At 34.7% G+C, this 17,138-nt stretch overlaps 1 long non-coding RNA gene across 1 annotated transcript in view; it reads right to left on the bottom strand.

Annotated features, from left to right (window-relative positions):
• Nucleotides 1-289: 289 nt before the first annotated feature.
• LOC111088126 overlaps nucleotides 290-17,138 on the bottom strand; it is a 23,689-nt gene continuing 6,840 nt past the window's right edge. The window contains exon 2 of the long non-coding RNA XR_002612723.1: nucleotides 290-1,994. This is a non-coding gene — a long non-coding RNA (uncharacterized LOC111088126). The remainder of the gene's footprint in view (nucleotides 1,995-17,138) is intronic.

Below are 17,138 nucleotides of genomic sequence, written 5' to 3'. Positions count from 1 at the left end.
TAATCAACAAATGTTGCTTTTTGTCTATTTTAAATGAGTATTGACAAGGAATGAATTCTAATGAGTATAAATACATATAGGTTTAAACATGTATTCAAGTCTTGACTAATCAAGTTACGGGATAAAAGAGTTATACATTTTGATATAAAATCGTGCTACATTTTCTTTCATTAACTCGTAATTAGATGTTTTGTTATTTTTTAGTGTATAATTCAGTGTTTTTGTTTTTTCTTTAGTGCTTTCTTTTTAGACAGTCTTTTAACGAAACACACTACTAACAACCGAGAGATGACATTTCACACAGTTTATTTCATACAAACACAGGTTATCATAGCATGAAGAAAGTACAGTAAGATCTACTGGTAGAGAGCCAAAATGCTCGGGTTTGCTTAAAACTTCTGAAAACTTTGTTGTTTTACGTTCCCGGGCCGGGTCCATGATGAACAAATACATGTATACATACAGCACACGGGATTTATTCAAAACCGAAACTACAACCTACTATTCTAAAAAAGAAAAAACAAAAAAAGACCAAATTCAATCTTGAAAAACATCAATCAGTTTTATTTTATTTATTTTCCAGTACTTTCAAATTCCAAACAGTTAACCCAATTATTTATATTAAACATAAAATGTTAAACTTTGAATGATAATTGATTTGCAAATTCACCGATGGAAAGTAAATAGAATAGGATTAAAATTTTCAACCTGAACGGCCAAGTCAAAGACCCTTAATTAGGATACAGGTATAGCTGTCCTTAATTTTGAACTACTGACCAGTAGGATAGGAATCAGTCAGCAGTACCCGCCGCCACAAGGGCTTTTTCCGGCTCTTTGGACCGAATGACGGGATTTACTGTCAGTTTAATAACGGACTTACGGCGGAAAGCGTGGAGCGTGTTCAACGGCATATCGTTTCGAACCTTGGATCCTTCGATCCACAGACCGGCCCGAAAAGAAACAGAAGGTTCAAGTTCTCTAGTCAGAAAACACAAAGGTGTAGAACGTTCTCCAGGCCTTGGCACTTCAGTTGCCCCAACTGGGAGGTTTATTTCTATTTACATTTAAAAGGCCTGGGAAGTTAACACTAGTTTTTAAGGCTCTAAAACAACTGGATTTCGGTTTAGGCGGTTCATTATTCATCGATTTTTTTAGCAACTTTACGAATTTTTTTTATGGGAGTGGTGAACCACCTACAACACGAAACGTCCAGTTACAGAAATTAGCTTGATTAGCAGAACAGTCAAGTTGAGGTAGGCTTAGGGCAGTAATCACTCGTCTTCAAATCACAGAAACTACTCAAAGTATTGTAGTAGTCTTGAAACTACTACTAGTTTACAATCACGTGACTTGCTAGCAAAACTTTCACGGTTGCGCCAAGTATAAATTTTCTCCTCTCTACTGTACATTACTCCATGTTGCGTCGTGACGCTGAGAGTTTATAAAAATAGTGCATACTTAACACCAGAATGCGCAGACCGCCCAAACTAGGTCACATCACAATACAGAGTAAGCAACACTCTACAATAAACTACATCAGAGGTGACAACAAAAAGAAACCAGAACCTAAACACAGCTCACTCTAATTTTTGATTTTCTGTGGTTCTCTCCATTCGGATGGATTAAGCCCACTCCTGGCAACGCTTTCACCCCGATATATTAACAATGTAGAAAAATAACTCCTTGAAAGGGGTTGAAAAGCCTTGCCAGTGTGAGATTGAGGCTACAAGATAAGAAAAAATGCGGGTTAATTGACAATAATACATATATATACTCTTAATTTGTATGATATATATATATATATATATATATACTAATATATATTTATAACGATATAAAAACTTGCAGTCTGCGTATCCATGGAAACAAAGTGTCATCGATATCTTCATCCATTAAAGTCGGACAGGGTGGACTTCAGATGTGGTTATCACCCATAAAATATTGTGCACAATTTACGTTGAAGTACGCCCGTCCGACTGTTCGGCATCAGGTCCCTTAAAATTTAACGAAAATCACATAATTTTTTACTGTTAAGACGTGTATATATGCGTTTGAATAGATATACATGATTATTTAAATCAGTTTGGAATTAATGTGTATGTGTGTGGGGGATAATGGGCCTGTATTACAACTTCTTTTACAAATAATGCAACTCATAAACGTCTTCTACTTTTCACTACTAGTAAGTCAGAAAATATTTGAACTTTGTAAACCTTGCACGTGTCGGGCCCAAGAATTGACGATTGTACATTCTAGCACCTCTTAAAATTTCAACAGTAAAAACGTACAGTGCTGGTGAGGTTGAATAGTGTACAACCATCTAAACCCCGATTAATTTCTACAGTATTTACAATAAGGGCCTGAAACGAAAAGGTTTATGGCCGAAAAAGTTATTTTCAAAAGGGTTTGTTTTCTTTCTTCCCCTCAGAAAAAAACAACAAAAAAAAAGAAAAAACAGAGGGAGAGAGAGAGAAATTCGAAGATTCATGATAAAACTTAGAAAGCAGTGGGACAAACAGTTGTAAGCTATTTCACTACCCTATTAACTACTAAGTATGTAAATGTGTGTGTGTGTGTACGTATGACATCAAATCTGACTTAGAGAACTTGACTAACAATAACATCGCCTATATTCACTAAAATCTATATGACCACATATTATTTTCAAAAGAAAAAACTCAACAATAAAGGAATGCTTAAACAAATGTTCCCTAAAGAAGGCTAGATTTTTAGAATAGAATAAATACGTTCTTGTGATAAACAGACACATTAGGCTTAGCTATGTAAACTAAATTAATGATACGGCCATATTAGGCTTAACTGTGAGAGGCAGAAACATTAAATACGATATATTTATAGATCTTAGTCTCTCGGATTTGGATGTAAAGCCCACATTATGTGGGCTTAGCGATTGAGATGAGGTACATAATATTCTTGTTAATCATGGGTGTAAAATACAGTTTGATTTTCAACCTTATGCTCATTCAACTTCATTACAAGTACAACACTATGATGTGTATAAGAATCATCCATATGAAAAAACCCATTTTTGCACTGAATACTGTGTGGGCAGCTACAGCATGTCAAGCCTTAAAAAAAGGCATACTTAAGCTTGTAACTGTCTGTGAATTTTTAAAATTATCTTGAATCCCAAAATACCCACCATTATTTATCTAATAACCCATTAACTGAAAACAAATAAAATAAAAATTATCTACACAAGCTACAAACTCATAGCTGTATAAAAAGAAACACCAAAGACACCCTTCTCCATAAACGGTCACTATCACCCGTAGGAAGTCGACAGTACATTCCTCAAATACGACTGTTTTTGGTGAAGGGGAGAACTTTGAAACAGTGTTCACCTATTAATAGGTATATATAGAAAAAAATCCTTTTGTTAGTTAGCCAGTTTATTTACTAATTTTTCACCTAAAAGTAACACAGCACTGCCTACCGGAGTACGACATATCACAATGTGATCTGACCGTTTGGTGCAATCAATATTTTTTTCAACCACCCCAAACGGCCATGTTTCTCCAAATTGACAACTCCGGTTGGCAGTCATAAAGTCCAGAAAATGGAAACACGTAGCCTCTTCTAGGCTAGGAAGGCAAAGCTGGCAGAGTCTAGATATAAATAACGGCTGTAGACAATATAAACACGAGACCCTCGGATTAAGAACGCTTTTAATCAAGCATCTTTATCAATTTTTAAGGGACTATAGAAGGTCATCACGGAATATTATAATTTAATGAGGTAGACAGCTCATAAGGCTATTCCTGCCATTAACTTTCATCTCGAATCTCCTAGTCATTTTTGAGAGATAAAATTTCATCACACTCCATACCTTAATTACCTGACGAGGATGCAGATACGAATAAAAGCCACTCCCCCTTTCTCCCCCCCCCCCCAAACCCTTCCCCCTGTCTCAGCACCATGTCTCTTTTTTCACAGATCTTCCGCCCAGCTAGTTGCCGCAGGACCATATTAAAGTGTGATTGAACGGAATAGGAAGACGGTTACCATGGCAACCCATAACTGCCAAGTGACGACACCATTTCTCCCTTCAAGAACTGACCATTCTTCGCTATAAAACACGTTGCTTTTACAACATTACATTAACTTTTGTCGCAGTTTTCATTCGCACATACTCCAGAATTTTATATTTTCTTCATTTAATTTCTTTAGTTGCAAGGTAAAGAAAGCTTAGCACTAAGAACATCAGTTGTCTGGTGCTAAACGGTTCTTTTCTGTCTTTTGTTGTTATTTTTAAACTTTTGCTGAAATAAAAAAAAAAAAGTTGCAGGTGTTTAAAAGTAGAACATTTCTCCAGGATATATGGTCAGGTTATAGACACACACAATAACATAAAACATTAGTCAAGTAATTTTCAATCACAGACAGACAAGCAAATCTTCAGATCATCTGAAGAGGTAAATATAATAACATTTTTACATACTCGGACCAAAACTTAGCTCTGCCAATTAAAAGTTGTAATATTACAACACAATCTTTCAAAGAATCAGATTACAAATGTCAATAATTACTGTACATCTTCAAAAGTACCAAACACAAGCATCATCATCATCCTCCCAGGTTCGAATTAAAAAATCTTGGGATGGATTGTCTCCACCACCAATATTATACATACTTATTTACAGCTCTCAAATAAAGTACTAGGTATTTGTCTTCTTTGGGACAGTGCAGCGCCACCTCACGCCTGTAATATGTATTAGTAGCTCATAACAGACTTATTTCTCATAGAAGGGAGAGGGAGATTACGATAGCTAGAATATGATTATTACAGAACAAAAGTCTTAAGTAAATATGCGGTTATTGCATTATTATAGCTGTTATTATTATAATATTTTTGTTGTTTGTGTGTGTGGTGGGTGGGGGGGGGGGTAGTGGATGGCATTTTCCTAGCTCTTTAGGCTCGTGCATTAATTCTTCCGTGCATCCGCTCCCGAAAGAGATGCAAAAATGTTAGGTTACCAATATTTCTCCCTTCCATTATAAGCAGTGAATAATATCACACAAAGAATACAAAATAAAGATAATATAAAAACAAATTCCAACCACTTCAGTGTTTTGAGAAGGCACGTGAAGAAGAAAGGTTTGCCTTGAAGTTACTAGATTTCTTGAATTGTTATTTACTCACATTCTCCGTGTTTTCTAAGCAACTGAAATATAATTTATCTATACAAACAAAAATTCTGATTTTGAACGTAAGAAGGGGAAGAAATCCTAATTCTTAATCTTTTCTTCTTTTCGAAAAAAAATCATGTATTGTATGTAAAGTAACTATGTAAAGTAACACTTAAAACCGGTTTGTATCTTCACTAACTACTATTGTAGTATTATTCATATCATTAGGTGGTAGAAACGTTCATGTAAACAAAAGTAGAATGTATGGTTTATCAAATGTTTACACACACACATACGGTTAACGATAGTCGTTATATGTTCCAGATGTACGTTAACAGTTTCTTACATCAGATAACGTATAACTATCGTTATTTTCACTTCGTATTACAATCGTTGATAATTGTATTAATGAATTCCAGTGTTACTAATTATAACATCTCATTAAGACTGATCATGAAGAAGCATGCAACAAACAAGGTATCTCGAACTGTTATAATATACCTTTCTCAATGAAAATCGCTAATTGTCCAGTAAATGACCATCAGTAATATGTTACTACTATATGTCACGCTCCGCTAACTAACGGTTTCTACACCCCTAAGACTAGCTATCTATGATTGTATGGGTTCTATTGGGAGTATAATTATAGTTCTGACACGTGACTCCGAGGACTTGAATTTTAATAAATACAAGTCACATGCGATAGACACTGTATTTTGACACGTGGTTTCTCCTTTGACACCCTGTAGGATCACTATGAGAGACTTCCTCCGTCCCTTCACACACCACTCTCCTGCGACGATGTGTGTACTGTAACTAATGTGTAACTCCGGGCACTAATAAATGCTGCACTTCGTCTGTACCACTTCATTAGCTCTAATAAACAAGCAGCCATACACACACATCTCTCAAAAGAACTAACGTATCGGTACTCCAAGGAAGCAAGCTTATTTTACAGAAGTAGTCCCTTAGTTTCAAAAAAAAAAAGAAAGAAGAAAGTACCAGGGCTGGTAGCTCGACGCAGATGCTGCCCTGACAGGCATGAAAGATTTATGACAAACAACGTGCTATTAGCTGTCCAGTTTGCATCACGTGATCACATCTCATGGACATTCAGCTTTCCACTTCACGTCGTTTTGGCCAATACATAATATAAAATGTATCATCGGATATACAAGTACGTACTCATTCCCTGTATACATAATGCAAAACATATTTCATAAGTACGCAGACACAGACGTAAATGTAATATAAATCATACTGATTCAGTGAATAAACATGTAACATACTCTGTATTAATTACGTTTTAAAGCATTTCCATTTCAGGATCATACAAACACAGAAAACATATATAAGTATAGGTATTAACATTTGATAGTGAACTTAACGAGGAAGATAAATTACAGGAACAGAAATACATTTATGGTTCACTGGAAACGTACATTAGTACACTCACACCTCTAGCAAACATACCCTGAGGATGGCTAACTGGTAACTTACAAAAATAGAATCAAACCTGTTTATCAAACACACCCGGAAAATGGCTGACTGGTAACTTACACAGTTACATACAACCTGTTTATCAAACACACCCTGAAAATGGCTGACTGGTAACTTACACAATTACAATACAACCTGTTTATCAAACACACCCTGAAAATGGCTGACTGGTAACTTACACAGTTACATACAACCTGTTTATCAAACACACCCTGAAAATGGCTGACTGGTAACTTACACAATTACAATACAACCTGTTTATCAAACACACCCTGAAAATGGCTGACTGGTAACTTAGATAAATACAATCAATCAAACACACTCTGACGATGGCTGACTGGTAACTTACACAAATACAATCAATCAAGCACACTCTGACGATGGCTGACTGATAACATACACAAATACAATCAAACCTGTTTGTCAAACACATCCCAAAGATGGCTCACTAGTAACTTACACCCAATACAATCAAACCTGTTTATCAAACATACCCTGAAAACGGCTGACTGGTAACTTACACCCAATACAATCAAACCTGTTTATCAAATACACCCTGAAGATGGCTGACTGGTAACTTACACAAATACATCCAAACCTGTTTGTCAAACACACCCTGAAAACGGCTGACTGGTAACTTACACAAGTACAACCAAACTTGTTTATCAAACACATCCCGAAGATGGCTGACTAGTAACTTACACAAATACAATCAAACCTGTTTATCAAACACACCCTGAAAATGGCTGACTAGTAACTTAGATAAATACAATCAATCAAGCACACTCTGAACATGGCTGACTGATAACATTCATAAATACAATCAAACCTGTTTGTCAAACACATCCCAAAGATGGCTCACTAGTAACTTACACAAATACAACCAAACTTGTTTATCAAACATACCCTGAAGATGGCTTACTGGTAACTTACACCCAATACAATCAAACCTGTTTATCAAACACATCCCGAAGATGGCTGACTAGTAACTTACACAAATACAATCAAACCTGTTTATCAAATACACCCTGAAGATGGCTGACTGGTAACTTGCACAAATACAATCAAATCTGTTTATCAGATACACCCTGAAGATGGCTGACTGGTAACTTGCACAAATACAATCAAACCTGTTTATGAAACACATCGTGAAGATTTAACAGTTTGAGGATTTCTATACAGGTATTGAGAACTTAGTTGGAAACAAACATTTGAAGATATCCCAAATCTGAAATCGATAGTATAGTGAATAGATAAGATATTTAAACACCTTGAATAAAACTGCATGTGTTTGTATGTACATAAGTAAGAAGCTTATGTGATAGTAAAAGATAGATTATACTCCTCTGGTCACTTTCATTGGACCGTTTAACTGGTCAGTATAAGTAAGCAATAGTAAGTTTGGACTCAAAAATCATGGTTGTAGTAGTTACGAAATATGAATCAATTTATATACAAGTATTTACGTCACGTATACGTTAAATAACTGGGAATTTGGATAAGTCTTAAATTCTAAACACATTACGTGTACGGGCTATGTGGATACAAAATGTTTAATAATTAATAATATTTCTCTAAAACTTGAAATTAAGTTTTTAATTTGGAAATTATTTGAAAAGCTGGGAGGTTGAAGCCCATGCTAAAATGCTATGACGTCGGAAACGTTTAAAGTGCCCTACGTCAAATTCGTCGCCAAATTTTGGGTTACACTTAATTGAATTTAAGGTTGTTAAACCGAAATGGAGATGGCTGAATGAAACTCTTTTCTAAAATGACATTAACTCTCTGCCCCCCACCCCATAGTGGTTCTGCGGTAAGTCTTAAGGCTTATAACGCTAAAAGTCAGATGTCGATACCCGTCGTAGGTTTTTACTGGTGACTTAAAAAACAAAATAACAACTTCAAGTTGTACTTCTACCTGGAGAAGCAATGATAATTTAGTATCATAATACGAAGCCATCTCTAGCTTCACAAGAAATTAGGATTTATATGATCACCGGTCCTAATCCCCCACCCCATCCACAAAAAAAAAAAAATCCATAAGAAGAATAACGAGGAAACGTTGCCTCGCAGGATAATTCCATGCCAGCTTTTCAAAGCTATTTGTTTTGACGTGTTTGCAGAATATGTTCGATAACTTGAGACTGAAGATCTATTCTTCAGCTGACGCTTTGCGTTATTTCGCCTCCAATACAAAGTTGATCGACTTTCAGGCACAGCTAGCTCCAATAATATTGGTTGTTTCTGATTGGACCAACGGCATCGAGGAAATGGAAACCTTCTTTCTGCCATATTCCATTTTCCTCGCGTCTTAACGTTTTATCCTATTGGGCTTTAAGGCCTTATTTCTTTACTCGCTGAAAAAAAGGTCAGGCATCAGATTACATCCAGGAAACGCTAACTGGATCCAAAAGCGATGAAAACGTGAAGGGCTAAAGACTGTATAGCCTACACCGAACGCTTCAGAACTGGAAATTTAATTTGGCCCAAGCAGATGATGGTCAGCAGCGTGCGAGTAACAAAAGAAAAGAAAAGCTGAAACTTGACTCATGAGCTATTACAACACTTGATCCCTAGCTTTGAATTACACTGTCTGTATACAGGGAGAGCCATAAATAATCTTTAGCATGATCTTGCTAAATAGTTTAATAGTGTTAAAAAAAGAAAATAAAACAAGATACCATAGAAAGTTTTCTGATAGTTACACGTATTTATATTAATCTTTGAAGCCCTTTGTTTTCTGATAGTTACGCGTATTTATATTAATCTTTGAAGCCCTTTGTTTTCTGATAGTTACACGTATTTATATTAATCTTTGAAGCCCTTTGTTTTCTGATAGTTACGCGTATTTATGTTAATCTTTAGGGGCCCTTTGTTTTCTGATAGTTACGCGTATTTATATTAATCTTTGAAGCCCTTTGTTTTCTGATAGTTACGCGTATTTATATTAATCTTTGAAGCCCTTTGTTTTCTTGTATTTTCTCGAGAAGATCTGTACGAGTTAGGTTATAAAATTCTGGTAAATTTAGATATATTAAGTTGTTTTTTTGTGTTTCTTTGTTATTAAGGACAAAGGTACACAATGGGCTATCTGTGCTGTGACCACCATGGGTATCGAAACTCGGTTATAAGCCATCAGACTTACTGCTAGGCCAATGTTGTTGTTTTTTTGTTACCGCTTATATTCAAAAACGTGTGTTCTTTAACTTAACAAGACCTGTACCTTACTGTAACAGCTGTTTGTTTATAATTACCTACGGTTATAAATCACCTTTTCTTATCGCTGAAGTTAAATTTATAAAAAAAAAATGAAACATAAACTCTGCTGCTGTCGACAGTTAACTTATCTCGATTCGTGCTCACGATGTTGCTATATAATTTCAACAACATACACATTCACAAACTTTTCTGACCATTTTAATTTATCAACAACACTGCGCCGAATCTTCTGGTTTGCACGTTTAGTTATTTTGTATTCGCTCCTTCTCTTAAATAGTTACACCTATATGCTAGACGTACTTGCGCAGGGTCCCCGAAAGTGTTCTCTTTCAAGAGTAAATAAAACCAAAATTAAGAGTAACAAATATTTTTATTTCTTGCTTTTGAAGTTCATGTGTCATGCTGTGTTGTAGCCTTCAGACTGCATAATGCTTCTCGGGATTCATGGCATGCGCACGTTTTAGTGACGTAAGGACAGTACAAATTACGACGTTAAGCGTCCCTTGGGTGACGTCATTTTAGTGTCTACTGACTGACTGACAGACAACACACTACTGTATAATGGTGCGAGTGGTTAAAACAGGTGATCCCTCCAGGCGGCCTTCGGCACCCTTTCGGGGAATTTAACTGAAAAATGATGTTTGACAATTTGTTTATTTGTATTTAAGCACAAAGCTACACAATGGGCTACCTGTGCTGTGCCAACCACGGGCATCGAAACCAGATTTTTAGCATTATAAGTCCGCATAAATTCCGCTAAGTCACTGGGGGCGATGTGTGACAAGAATCATTAGATAATATTTGGCAAAACTCCAGCGCCAATAAATAATCCTTCTATCAGTAGTTTTGTGTTTAAAAGAATGATGACGCATGCATGTCTGTTTCATTCTGTCCAAAGAATATCCCCGAATAACATCATCCGAATTTTTATAGAATAAACTGAAGTCTTTCAAATATAAGAAATACGTATGCGAATATTTATCAATCAAGTCCACAAAATCAAATATTAAAGATACGGTTGCAAACCTTTATCAAACTCACAAAATCCTAAACGAAACTGTATTGATACGAACTTGTTCATTCGTATATCGACCGATTTCTTAATGTCCGTATAATAAGTATTTGTGTGCGTATATTTATATGTATAGAAAGAGAGAGAAAAGACAGAGGATACAGGTTCTGATTGTTAGACGGGGTTCTTCACGCTCTGTTAACGAGCGTATTATATCCAGGAAACCACGTGTCAAGAGCGTTGCTACAGGCATGAAATTGCGTGTGACATCAGGCTGCGTCTTATAATAGGTGCTAATGGCTGTGAATCTGGTAAGAGTTGACAACTAATACGGTGTGGCAGCATCTTTGCTTTCTTGTTGATGTCTTGTGTCAACCCCTCATCTAAGTTCCTCTCTGAACATTTAGCTGACCTCTTCAAACCCATCTGAGCACGAGAGTATTATTATCATTCATTAGGTTACCAATAACACTGCCTTGAAGAATTCTGTAGCATTTTTCAAATACGGGGAAATAGGTATGTAAAAGATAAAGTTTTCAAATAGTCTACACACACACACACACACATACATAAGAACCACGTTTTAAGCATCACCTAGCAGACAAAGCCGTCCACAGAAACATTTCGGAATGTGAAAAATTTGTTTACAAATGTTCAAGACAAGCTGTTTCACAGTAAAAACGAGGAAGGTGTTGTGTTACGTGATACTATGGGATGCCTCTAGTACACATTGGGTAGAAAATCATGAGAAACAAACATGTCCTATTTTATTCCTATTCGACTGGTCTTATAAAAAACTAAACAGCGAATTCTTCCACATTAATAACATACTACAACTATTTTGTTATTGTAAGTTTTTCTGTGTCGTTCATTTTGAAGCTGAAATATTTTTTTCGTAACTCGTATGACTGAGAAAAAGGGCACTTTTCGAGCATAAAAGGGGGAAGGTATTGCCTTGACCTTCACCGTGTACGTCACTGCTACTTAAGTTTGTGTATCACAAACAGAACAGAAAAGTATACAAAAACGTTTCAGCCACACTTCAAACCAATAAGACGAATAAAGTACGGTTGCAGGGAATTATGGGAGACAAATTGCCATGTATGGAGCTAAGTACTACAGGTGATTTTAGAGGCTAACACAATTTCCGTGGCTGATGATCACTGGTATCAGGAGTTTATTTTGGCCAGAAGTATACTTTATTCTCATACTAACACAGGAAAAGCTAAATATTTCCTAACGGCTCCCATGCGGTGTGGTTTGTCATTTAGCTGTCCATAACAGAGACGAGAGACACGCCCACCCAACGTTTGAAAACCTTAATAGTCAAGAAAATTGCTAATGCTTTATATTGAATACCCAAACTACAAAAAGGCCGTTCTCACGAATTGCTCCATTAGAATTAATGAGCTATTGTGTCCGCGGTACGGATAATGAAATCGATGTACCTATTCCACCACTTACTGTCTGTAGCTGGTTCGTATTTCAGTTTAAAGAGAAGGTTCAAAGTACAGATATTCGTTCAGATGAAATATTGCTACTACTAATTAAATTCAACACGTGCCCTGTGTGGATACGAAACCGGCGAAATAAATATTAATTGCTTTAAGAAATAATATAAAAAAACAACAACTTATTTTGTATATACCGGTTAGGCGAGGCGAATCTATGAGAAGCAGAAACCGAACCCAACTAGATAAAGGAACAATCTCCACAGAGTGAAGACCGGTTTCAGGGAAGAATTCTCTGGCGCCTAATAGAAACTGGTAAGAATCGGTAAACACTCAGCTTACATTTATGGACCACACAATTCTTGCATTTAGACTAACCTCACAATAATTATTACAGCAACACAAGTTAAATAGATTCTTTGAAAATATCCCCCAAAACCGAAGTTATCGAAAGAACTGAAATTAGCAGTTCCCATCATTTCTAATGGCTGTTTCATTAACAAATAAACAATGACAGTAAAAGAGCTTTCAGTTACAATTAATTCCAGTTCAAGATGAGTAAAAATATAAATCATAACTAAAACCGATTTAACATTAGTATTGTTAGACCTTGGTTGTCATTAGTATTGCAAGGTTTTAGTTGTCGTTAATATTGTTAGACCTTGGTTGTCATTAGTATTTCTAGGTTTTAGTTGTCCTTAGTACTGTTAGGTTTTAGTTGACATTAGTATTGTTTGATTTTATTTGTCATTATTATTGTTAGGTTTTAGTTGTATTATTATTGTTACGTTTTAGTTGCCATTTGTATTGCTAGGTTTTAGTAGTCATTAATATTTTTAGATTTTGGTTGTCATTAGTATTGTTAGGTTTTGGTTGTAATTAGTATTGTTAGATCTTAGTTGTCGTTAGTATTGTTAGGTTTTAGATGTCATTAATATTTTTAGATTTTGGTTGCCATTAGTGTTGTTAGATCTTAGTTGTCATTATTATTGTTAGACCTTGGTTGTCATTAGTATTGTTAGGTTTTAGTTGTCAGTAGTATTGTTAGGTTTTAGTTGTCATTAGTATTGTTAGACCTTGGTTGCATTAGTATTATTAGGTTTTAGTTGTCATTAGTATAGTTAGGTTTTAGTTGTATTATTATTGTTAGGTTTTAGATTTTTAAATGTCATTAATATTTTTAGATTTTGGTTGTCATTCGTATTGTTAGATTTTGGTTGTCATTAGTATTGTTAGGTTTTGGTTGTAATTTGTATTGTTAGATCTTAATTGTCGTTAGTATTGTTATAACAATACTAATGACAGCTAAGGCCTATTTTGGGTGTCATTAGTACTGTTAGATCTTAGTTGTTATTATAATTGTTAGGTTTTTAGCTGTAATTATTATTGTTAGACCTTGGTTCTAATTCCTATTGTTAAGTTTTAGTTGTCATTAGTATTGTTAGATTTAGTTGTCTTTAGTATTGTTAGACCTTGGTTGTCGTTTGTATTGTTAGGTTTTAGATGTCGTTAATATTTTTAGATCTAGTTGTAATTAGTATTGTTAGGTCTTGGTTGTAATTCATACTATTAGGTTTTAGTTGTCATTAGTATTGTTAAGTTTTAGTTGTCTTTAGTATTGTTACACTTTGGCTGTAATTCGCATTATTAAGTTTTAGTTGTCATTAGTATTGTTAGATCTTGGTTGTCATTTGTATTGTTAGGTTTTAGATGTCATTAATATTTTTAGATTTTAGATGTCATTAATATTTTTAGATTTTGGTTGTCATTAGTATTGTTAGATTTTGGTTATCATTAGTATTGTTAATCTTAGTTGTCGTTAGTATTGTTAAACCTTTGTTGTAATTAGTATTGCAAGGTTTTAGTTGTCATTAGTATTGTTAGACCTTAGTTGTCATTAGTATTTCTATGTTTTAGTTGTCCTTAGTACTGTTAGGTTTTAGTTGACATTAGTATTGTTTGATTTGAGTTGTCATTATTATTGTTAGGTTTTAACTGTGATTATTATTGTTAGACCCTGGTTCTAATTCCTATTGTTAAGTTTTAGTTGTCATTATTAATGTTAGACCTTGGTTACATTAGTATTGTTAGGTTTTTAGATGTCATTAATATTATTAGATTTTGGTTGTCATTAGTGTTGTTAGATTTTAGTTGTCATTATTATTGTTAGACCTTCGTTGTCATTAGTATAGTTAGATTTTAGTTGTCATTATTATTGTTAGACCTTGGTTGTCATTAGTATAGTTAGGTTTTAATTATCATTAGTATTGTTAGGTTTTAGATGTCATTAATATTTTTAGATTTTGGTTGTCATTCGTATCGTTAGGTTTGGTTGTAATTAGTATTGTTAGACTTAATTGTCGTTAGCATTGATAGGCCTTAGCTGTCATTAGTATTGTTATATTTTGTGTGTCATTAGTATTGTTAGATTTTAGTTGTCATTATTATTGTTAGGTTTTTAGCCGTGATTATTATTGTTAGACCTTGGTTCTAATTCCTATTGTTAAGTTTTAGTTTTCATTAGTATTGTTAGATTTTGGCTGTATTTAGCTGTTGGGTGTCATTAGTATTGTTAGACCTTGGTTGTCGTTTGTATTGTTAGGTTTTAGATGTCATTAATATTTTTAGATCTAGTTGTAATTAGTATTGTTAGGTCTTGGTTGTAATTCATACTATTAGGTTTTAGTTGTCCTTAGCATTGTTAGGTTTTAGTTGTCTTTAGTATTGTTACACTTTGGCTGTAATTCGTATTATTAAGTTTTAGTTGTCATTAGTATTGTTAGATCTTGGTTGTCATTAGTATTGTTAGGTTTTAGTTGACATTAGTATTCTTAGACCTTGGTTATCATTAGTATTGCTAGGTTTTAGTTGTCTTTAGTATTGTTAGGTTCTAGTTAACATTAGTATTGTTTGATTTTATTTGTCATTATTATTGTTAGGTTTTAGCTGTGATTCGTATTATTACGTTTCAGTTGTAATTTAGTTGTTTTTAGTTATAGGCTGTAATTCGTATTATTAAGTTTTAGTTGTCATTAGTACTGTTAGACTTTAATTGTCATTAGTATTGTTATATTTTGGGTGTCATTAGTACTGTTAGACTTTAATTGTCATTAGTATTGTTATATTTTGGGTGTCATTAGTATTGTTAGGTTTTGGGTGTAATTCGTATTATTACGTTTTAGTTGTAAATTAGTTGTTTTTAGTTGTAGGCTGTAATTCGTATTATTAAGTTTTAGTTGTCATTAGTACTGTTAGACTTTAATTGTCATTAGTATTGTTATATTTTGGGTGTCATTAGTATTGTTAGATCTTAGTTGTCGTTAGTATTGTTAGGCCTTATCTGTCATTAGTATTGTTAGGTTTTCGGTTGTCATCAGTATTGTTTGTTTGTTATTAGCATTTATAAGCCTTCGCTAGTTCTGTTTGTAGTCAGTGTTTTAGACTCTGAATTCATATTGTCGATTTTGTTTATAATTAACGTTGTATTTAGTTCATCTTAATATGAGGCAGAAGAATACAACTGTAATAATAGCAAAGGTACAAAGGTCGTTAAGTTTGAACTATGACCAGAGGGAAGGCAGCTAGCAGCAGCACTCTAACACACTGAGGATTGGCTGTCACTCTTTTAACGCAACCACAGTTTAACGTCGTGAAGATATTTTATGGTATCGAACGGAATCGAACCCGGTTTGTCAGCTTCGAAATGTAGAGCTCTACCACAGGGACAACCCGCGCACAAAGAATACAAAATAAGGATGTGCACTCGTCAACTACGTAAAAGCCCTGAAAGAGAGAGAGAGAAAACCTACATGGGGGAGATTAAACAAAACATGACTATCAATGAGTAGAAAACTATATCTATATACACACAAGCTGATGTGGAATGAAACATACAACTGAAGAATAGGGTTAATAAAGATCTCTTAAAGTTACAATGTAGGATTTATAGTTATGATAACTTGTTTGGTTTGTTGAATTTTGCACAAATCTATACGAGGGCTATCTGCGCTTGCCGTCCATAATTTTGAAATTATAAACTAGAGAAAAGGTATCTAATCACTTTTTGTCAGACAAGAATAATTGGATTTCACCGTCACTCTTATAACGCACCCACGGCCCAAGGTTGTTTAAGTAGAGGCGGGCGCAATAACCACAGAAACCTAGATCCACAGTATGTTACTCTTATAACGCACCAAAGGCCCATTGTTGTTTACGTATAGGCGGGCCCAATAACCCTAGGTCCACACACAGTCCGGCACTCTAACCATTGGAAAGTAAAGTACACCAAGTAAAACAGTAAATGCAAGAAGTTGATGGTGTAAAAACAAAACCTGAACGACCAAATATACAAAGAATGGATCTGTGTCGGCACTGACGGTGTGAAATAGATACCGAGTTGTCAGTTAAAAAAAAATGTCACAATCAAGATGTAAAACTTTCCATCACTTTTTAGTTATTTCCCCCACACGTACTCTCCCCCCCTCTCTACACTTCAACTAGACGTACTTTTATGTACTGTCTTGATAGTTGAAGTTGTTTCTATTAACAATGCTATTATGTACTGTCTTGGTAGTTGAAGTTGTTTCTGTTAACAATACTATTATGTACTGCCTTGGTAGTTGAAGTTGTTTCTGTTAACAATAGTATTATGTACTGTCTTGGTAGTTGAAGTTGTTTCTGTTAACAATCTTATTATGTACTGTCTTGGTAGTTGAAGTTGTTTCTGTTAACAATACTATTATGTACTGTCTTGGTAGTTGAAGTTGTTTCTGTTAACAATACTATTATGTACTGCCTTGGTAGTT

The sequence above is a fragment of the Limulus polyphemus genome, unplaced genomic scaffold, assembly GCF_000517525.1.
Source record: "Limulus polyphemus unplaced genomic scaffold, Limulus_polyphemus-2.1.2 Scaffold3170, whole genome shotgun sequence".
NCBI classification, from domain to species: domain Eukaryota; kingdom Metazoa; phylum Arthropoda; class Merostomata; order Xiphosura; family Limulidae; genus Limulus; species Limulus polyphemus.
This window is presented reverse-complemented; position numbering and strand designations above follow the sequence as displayed.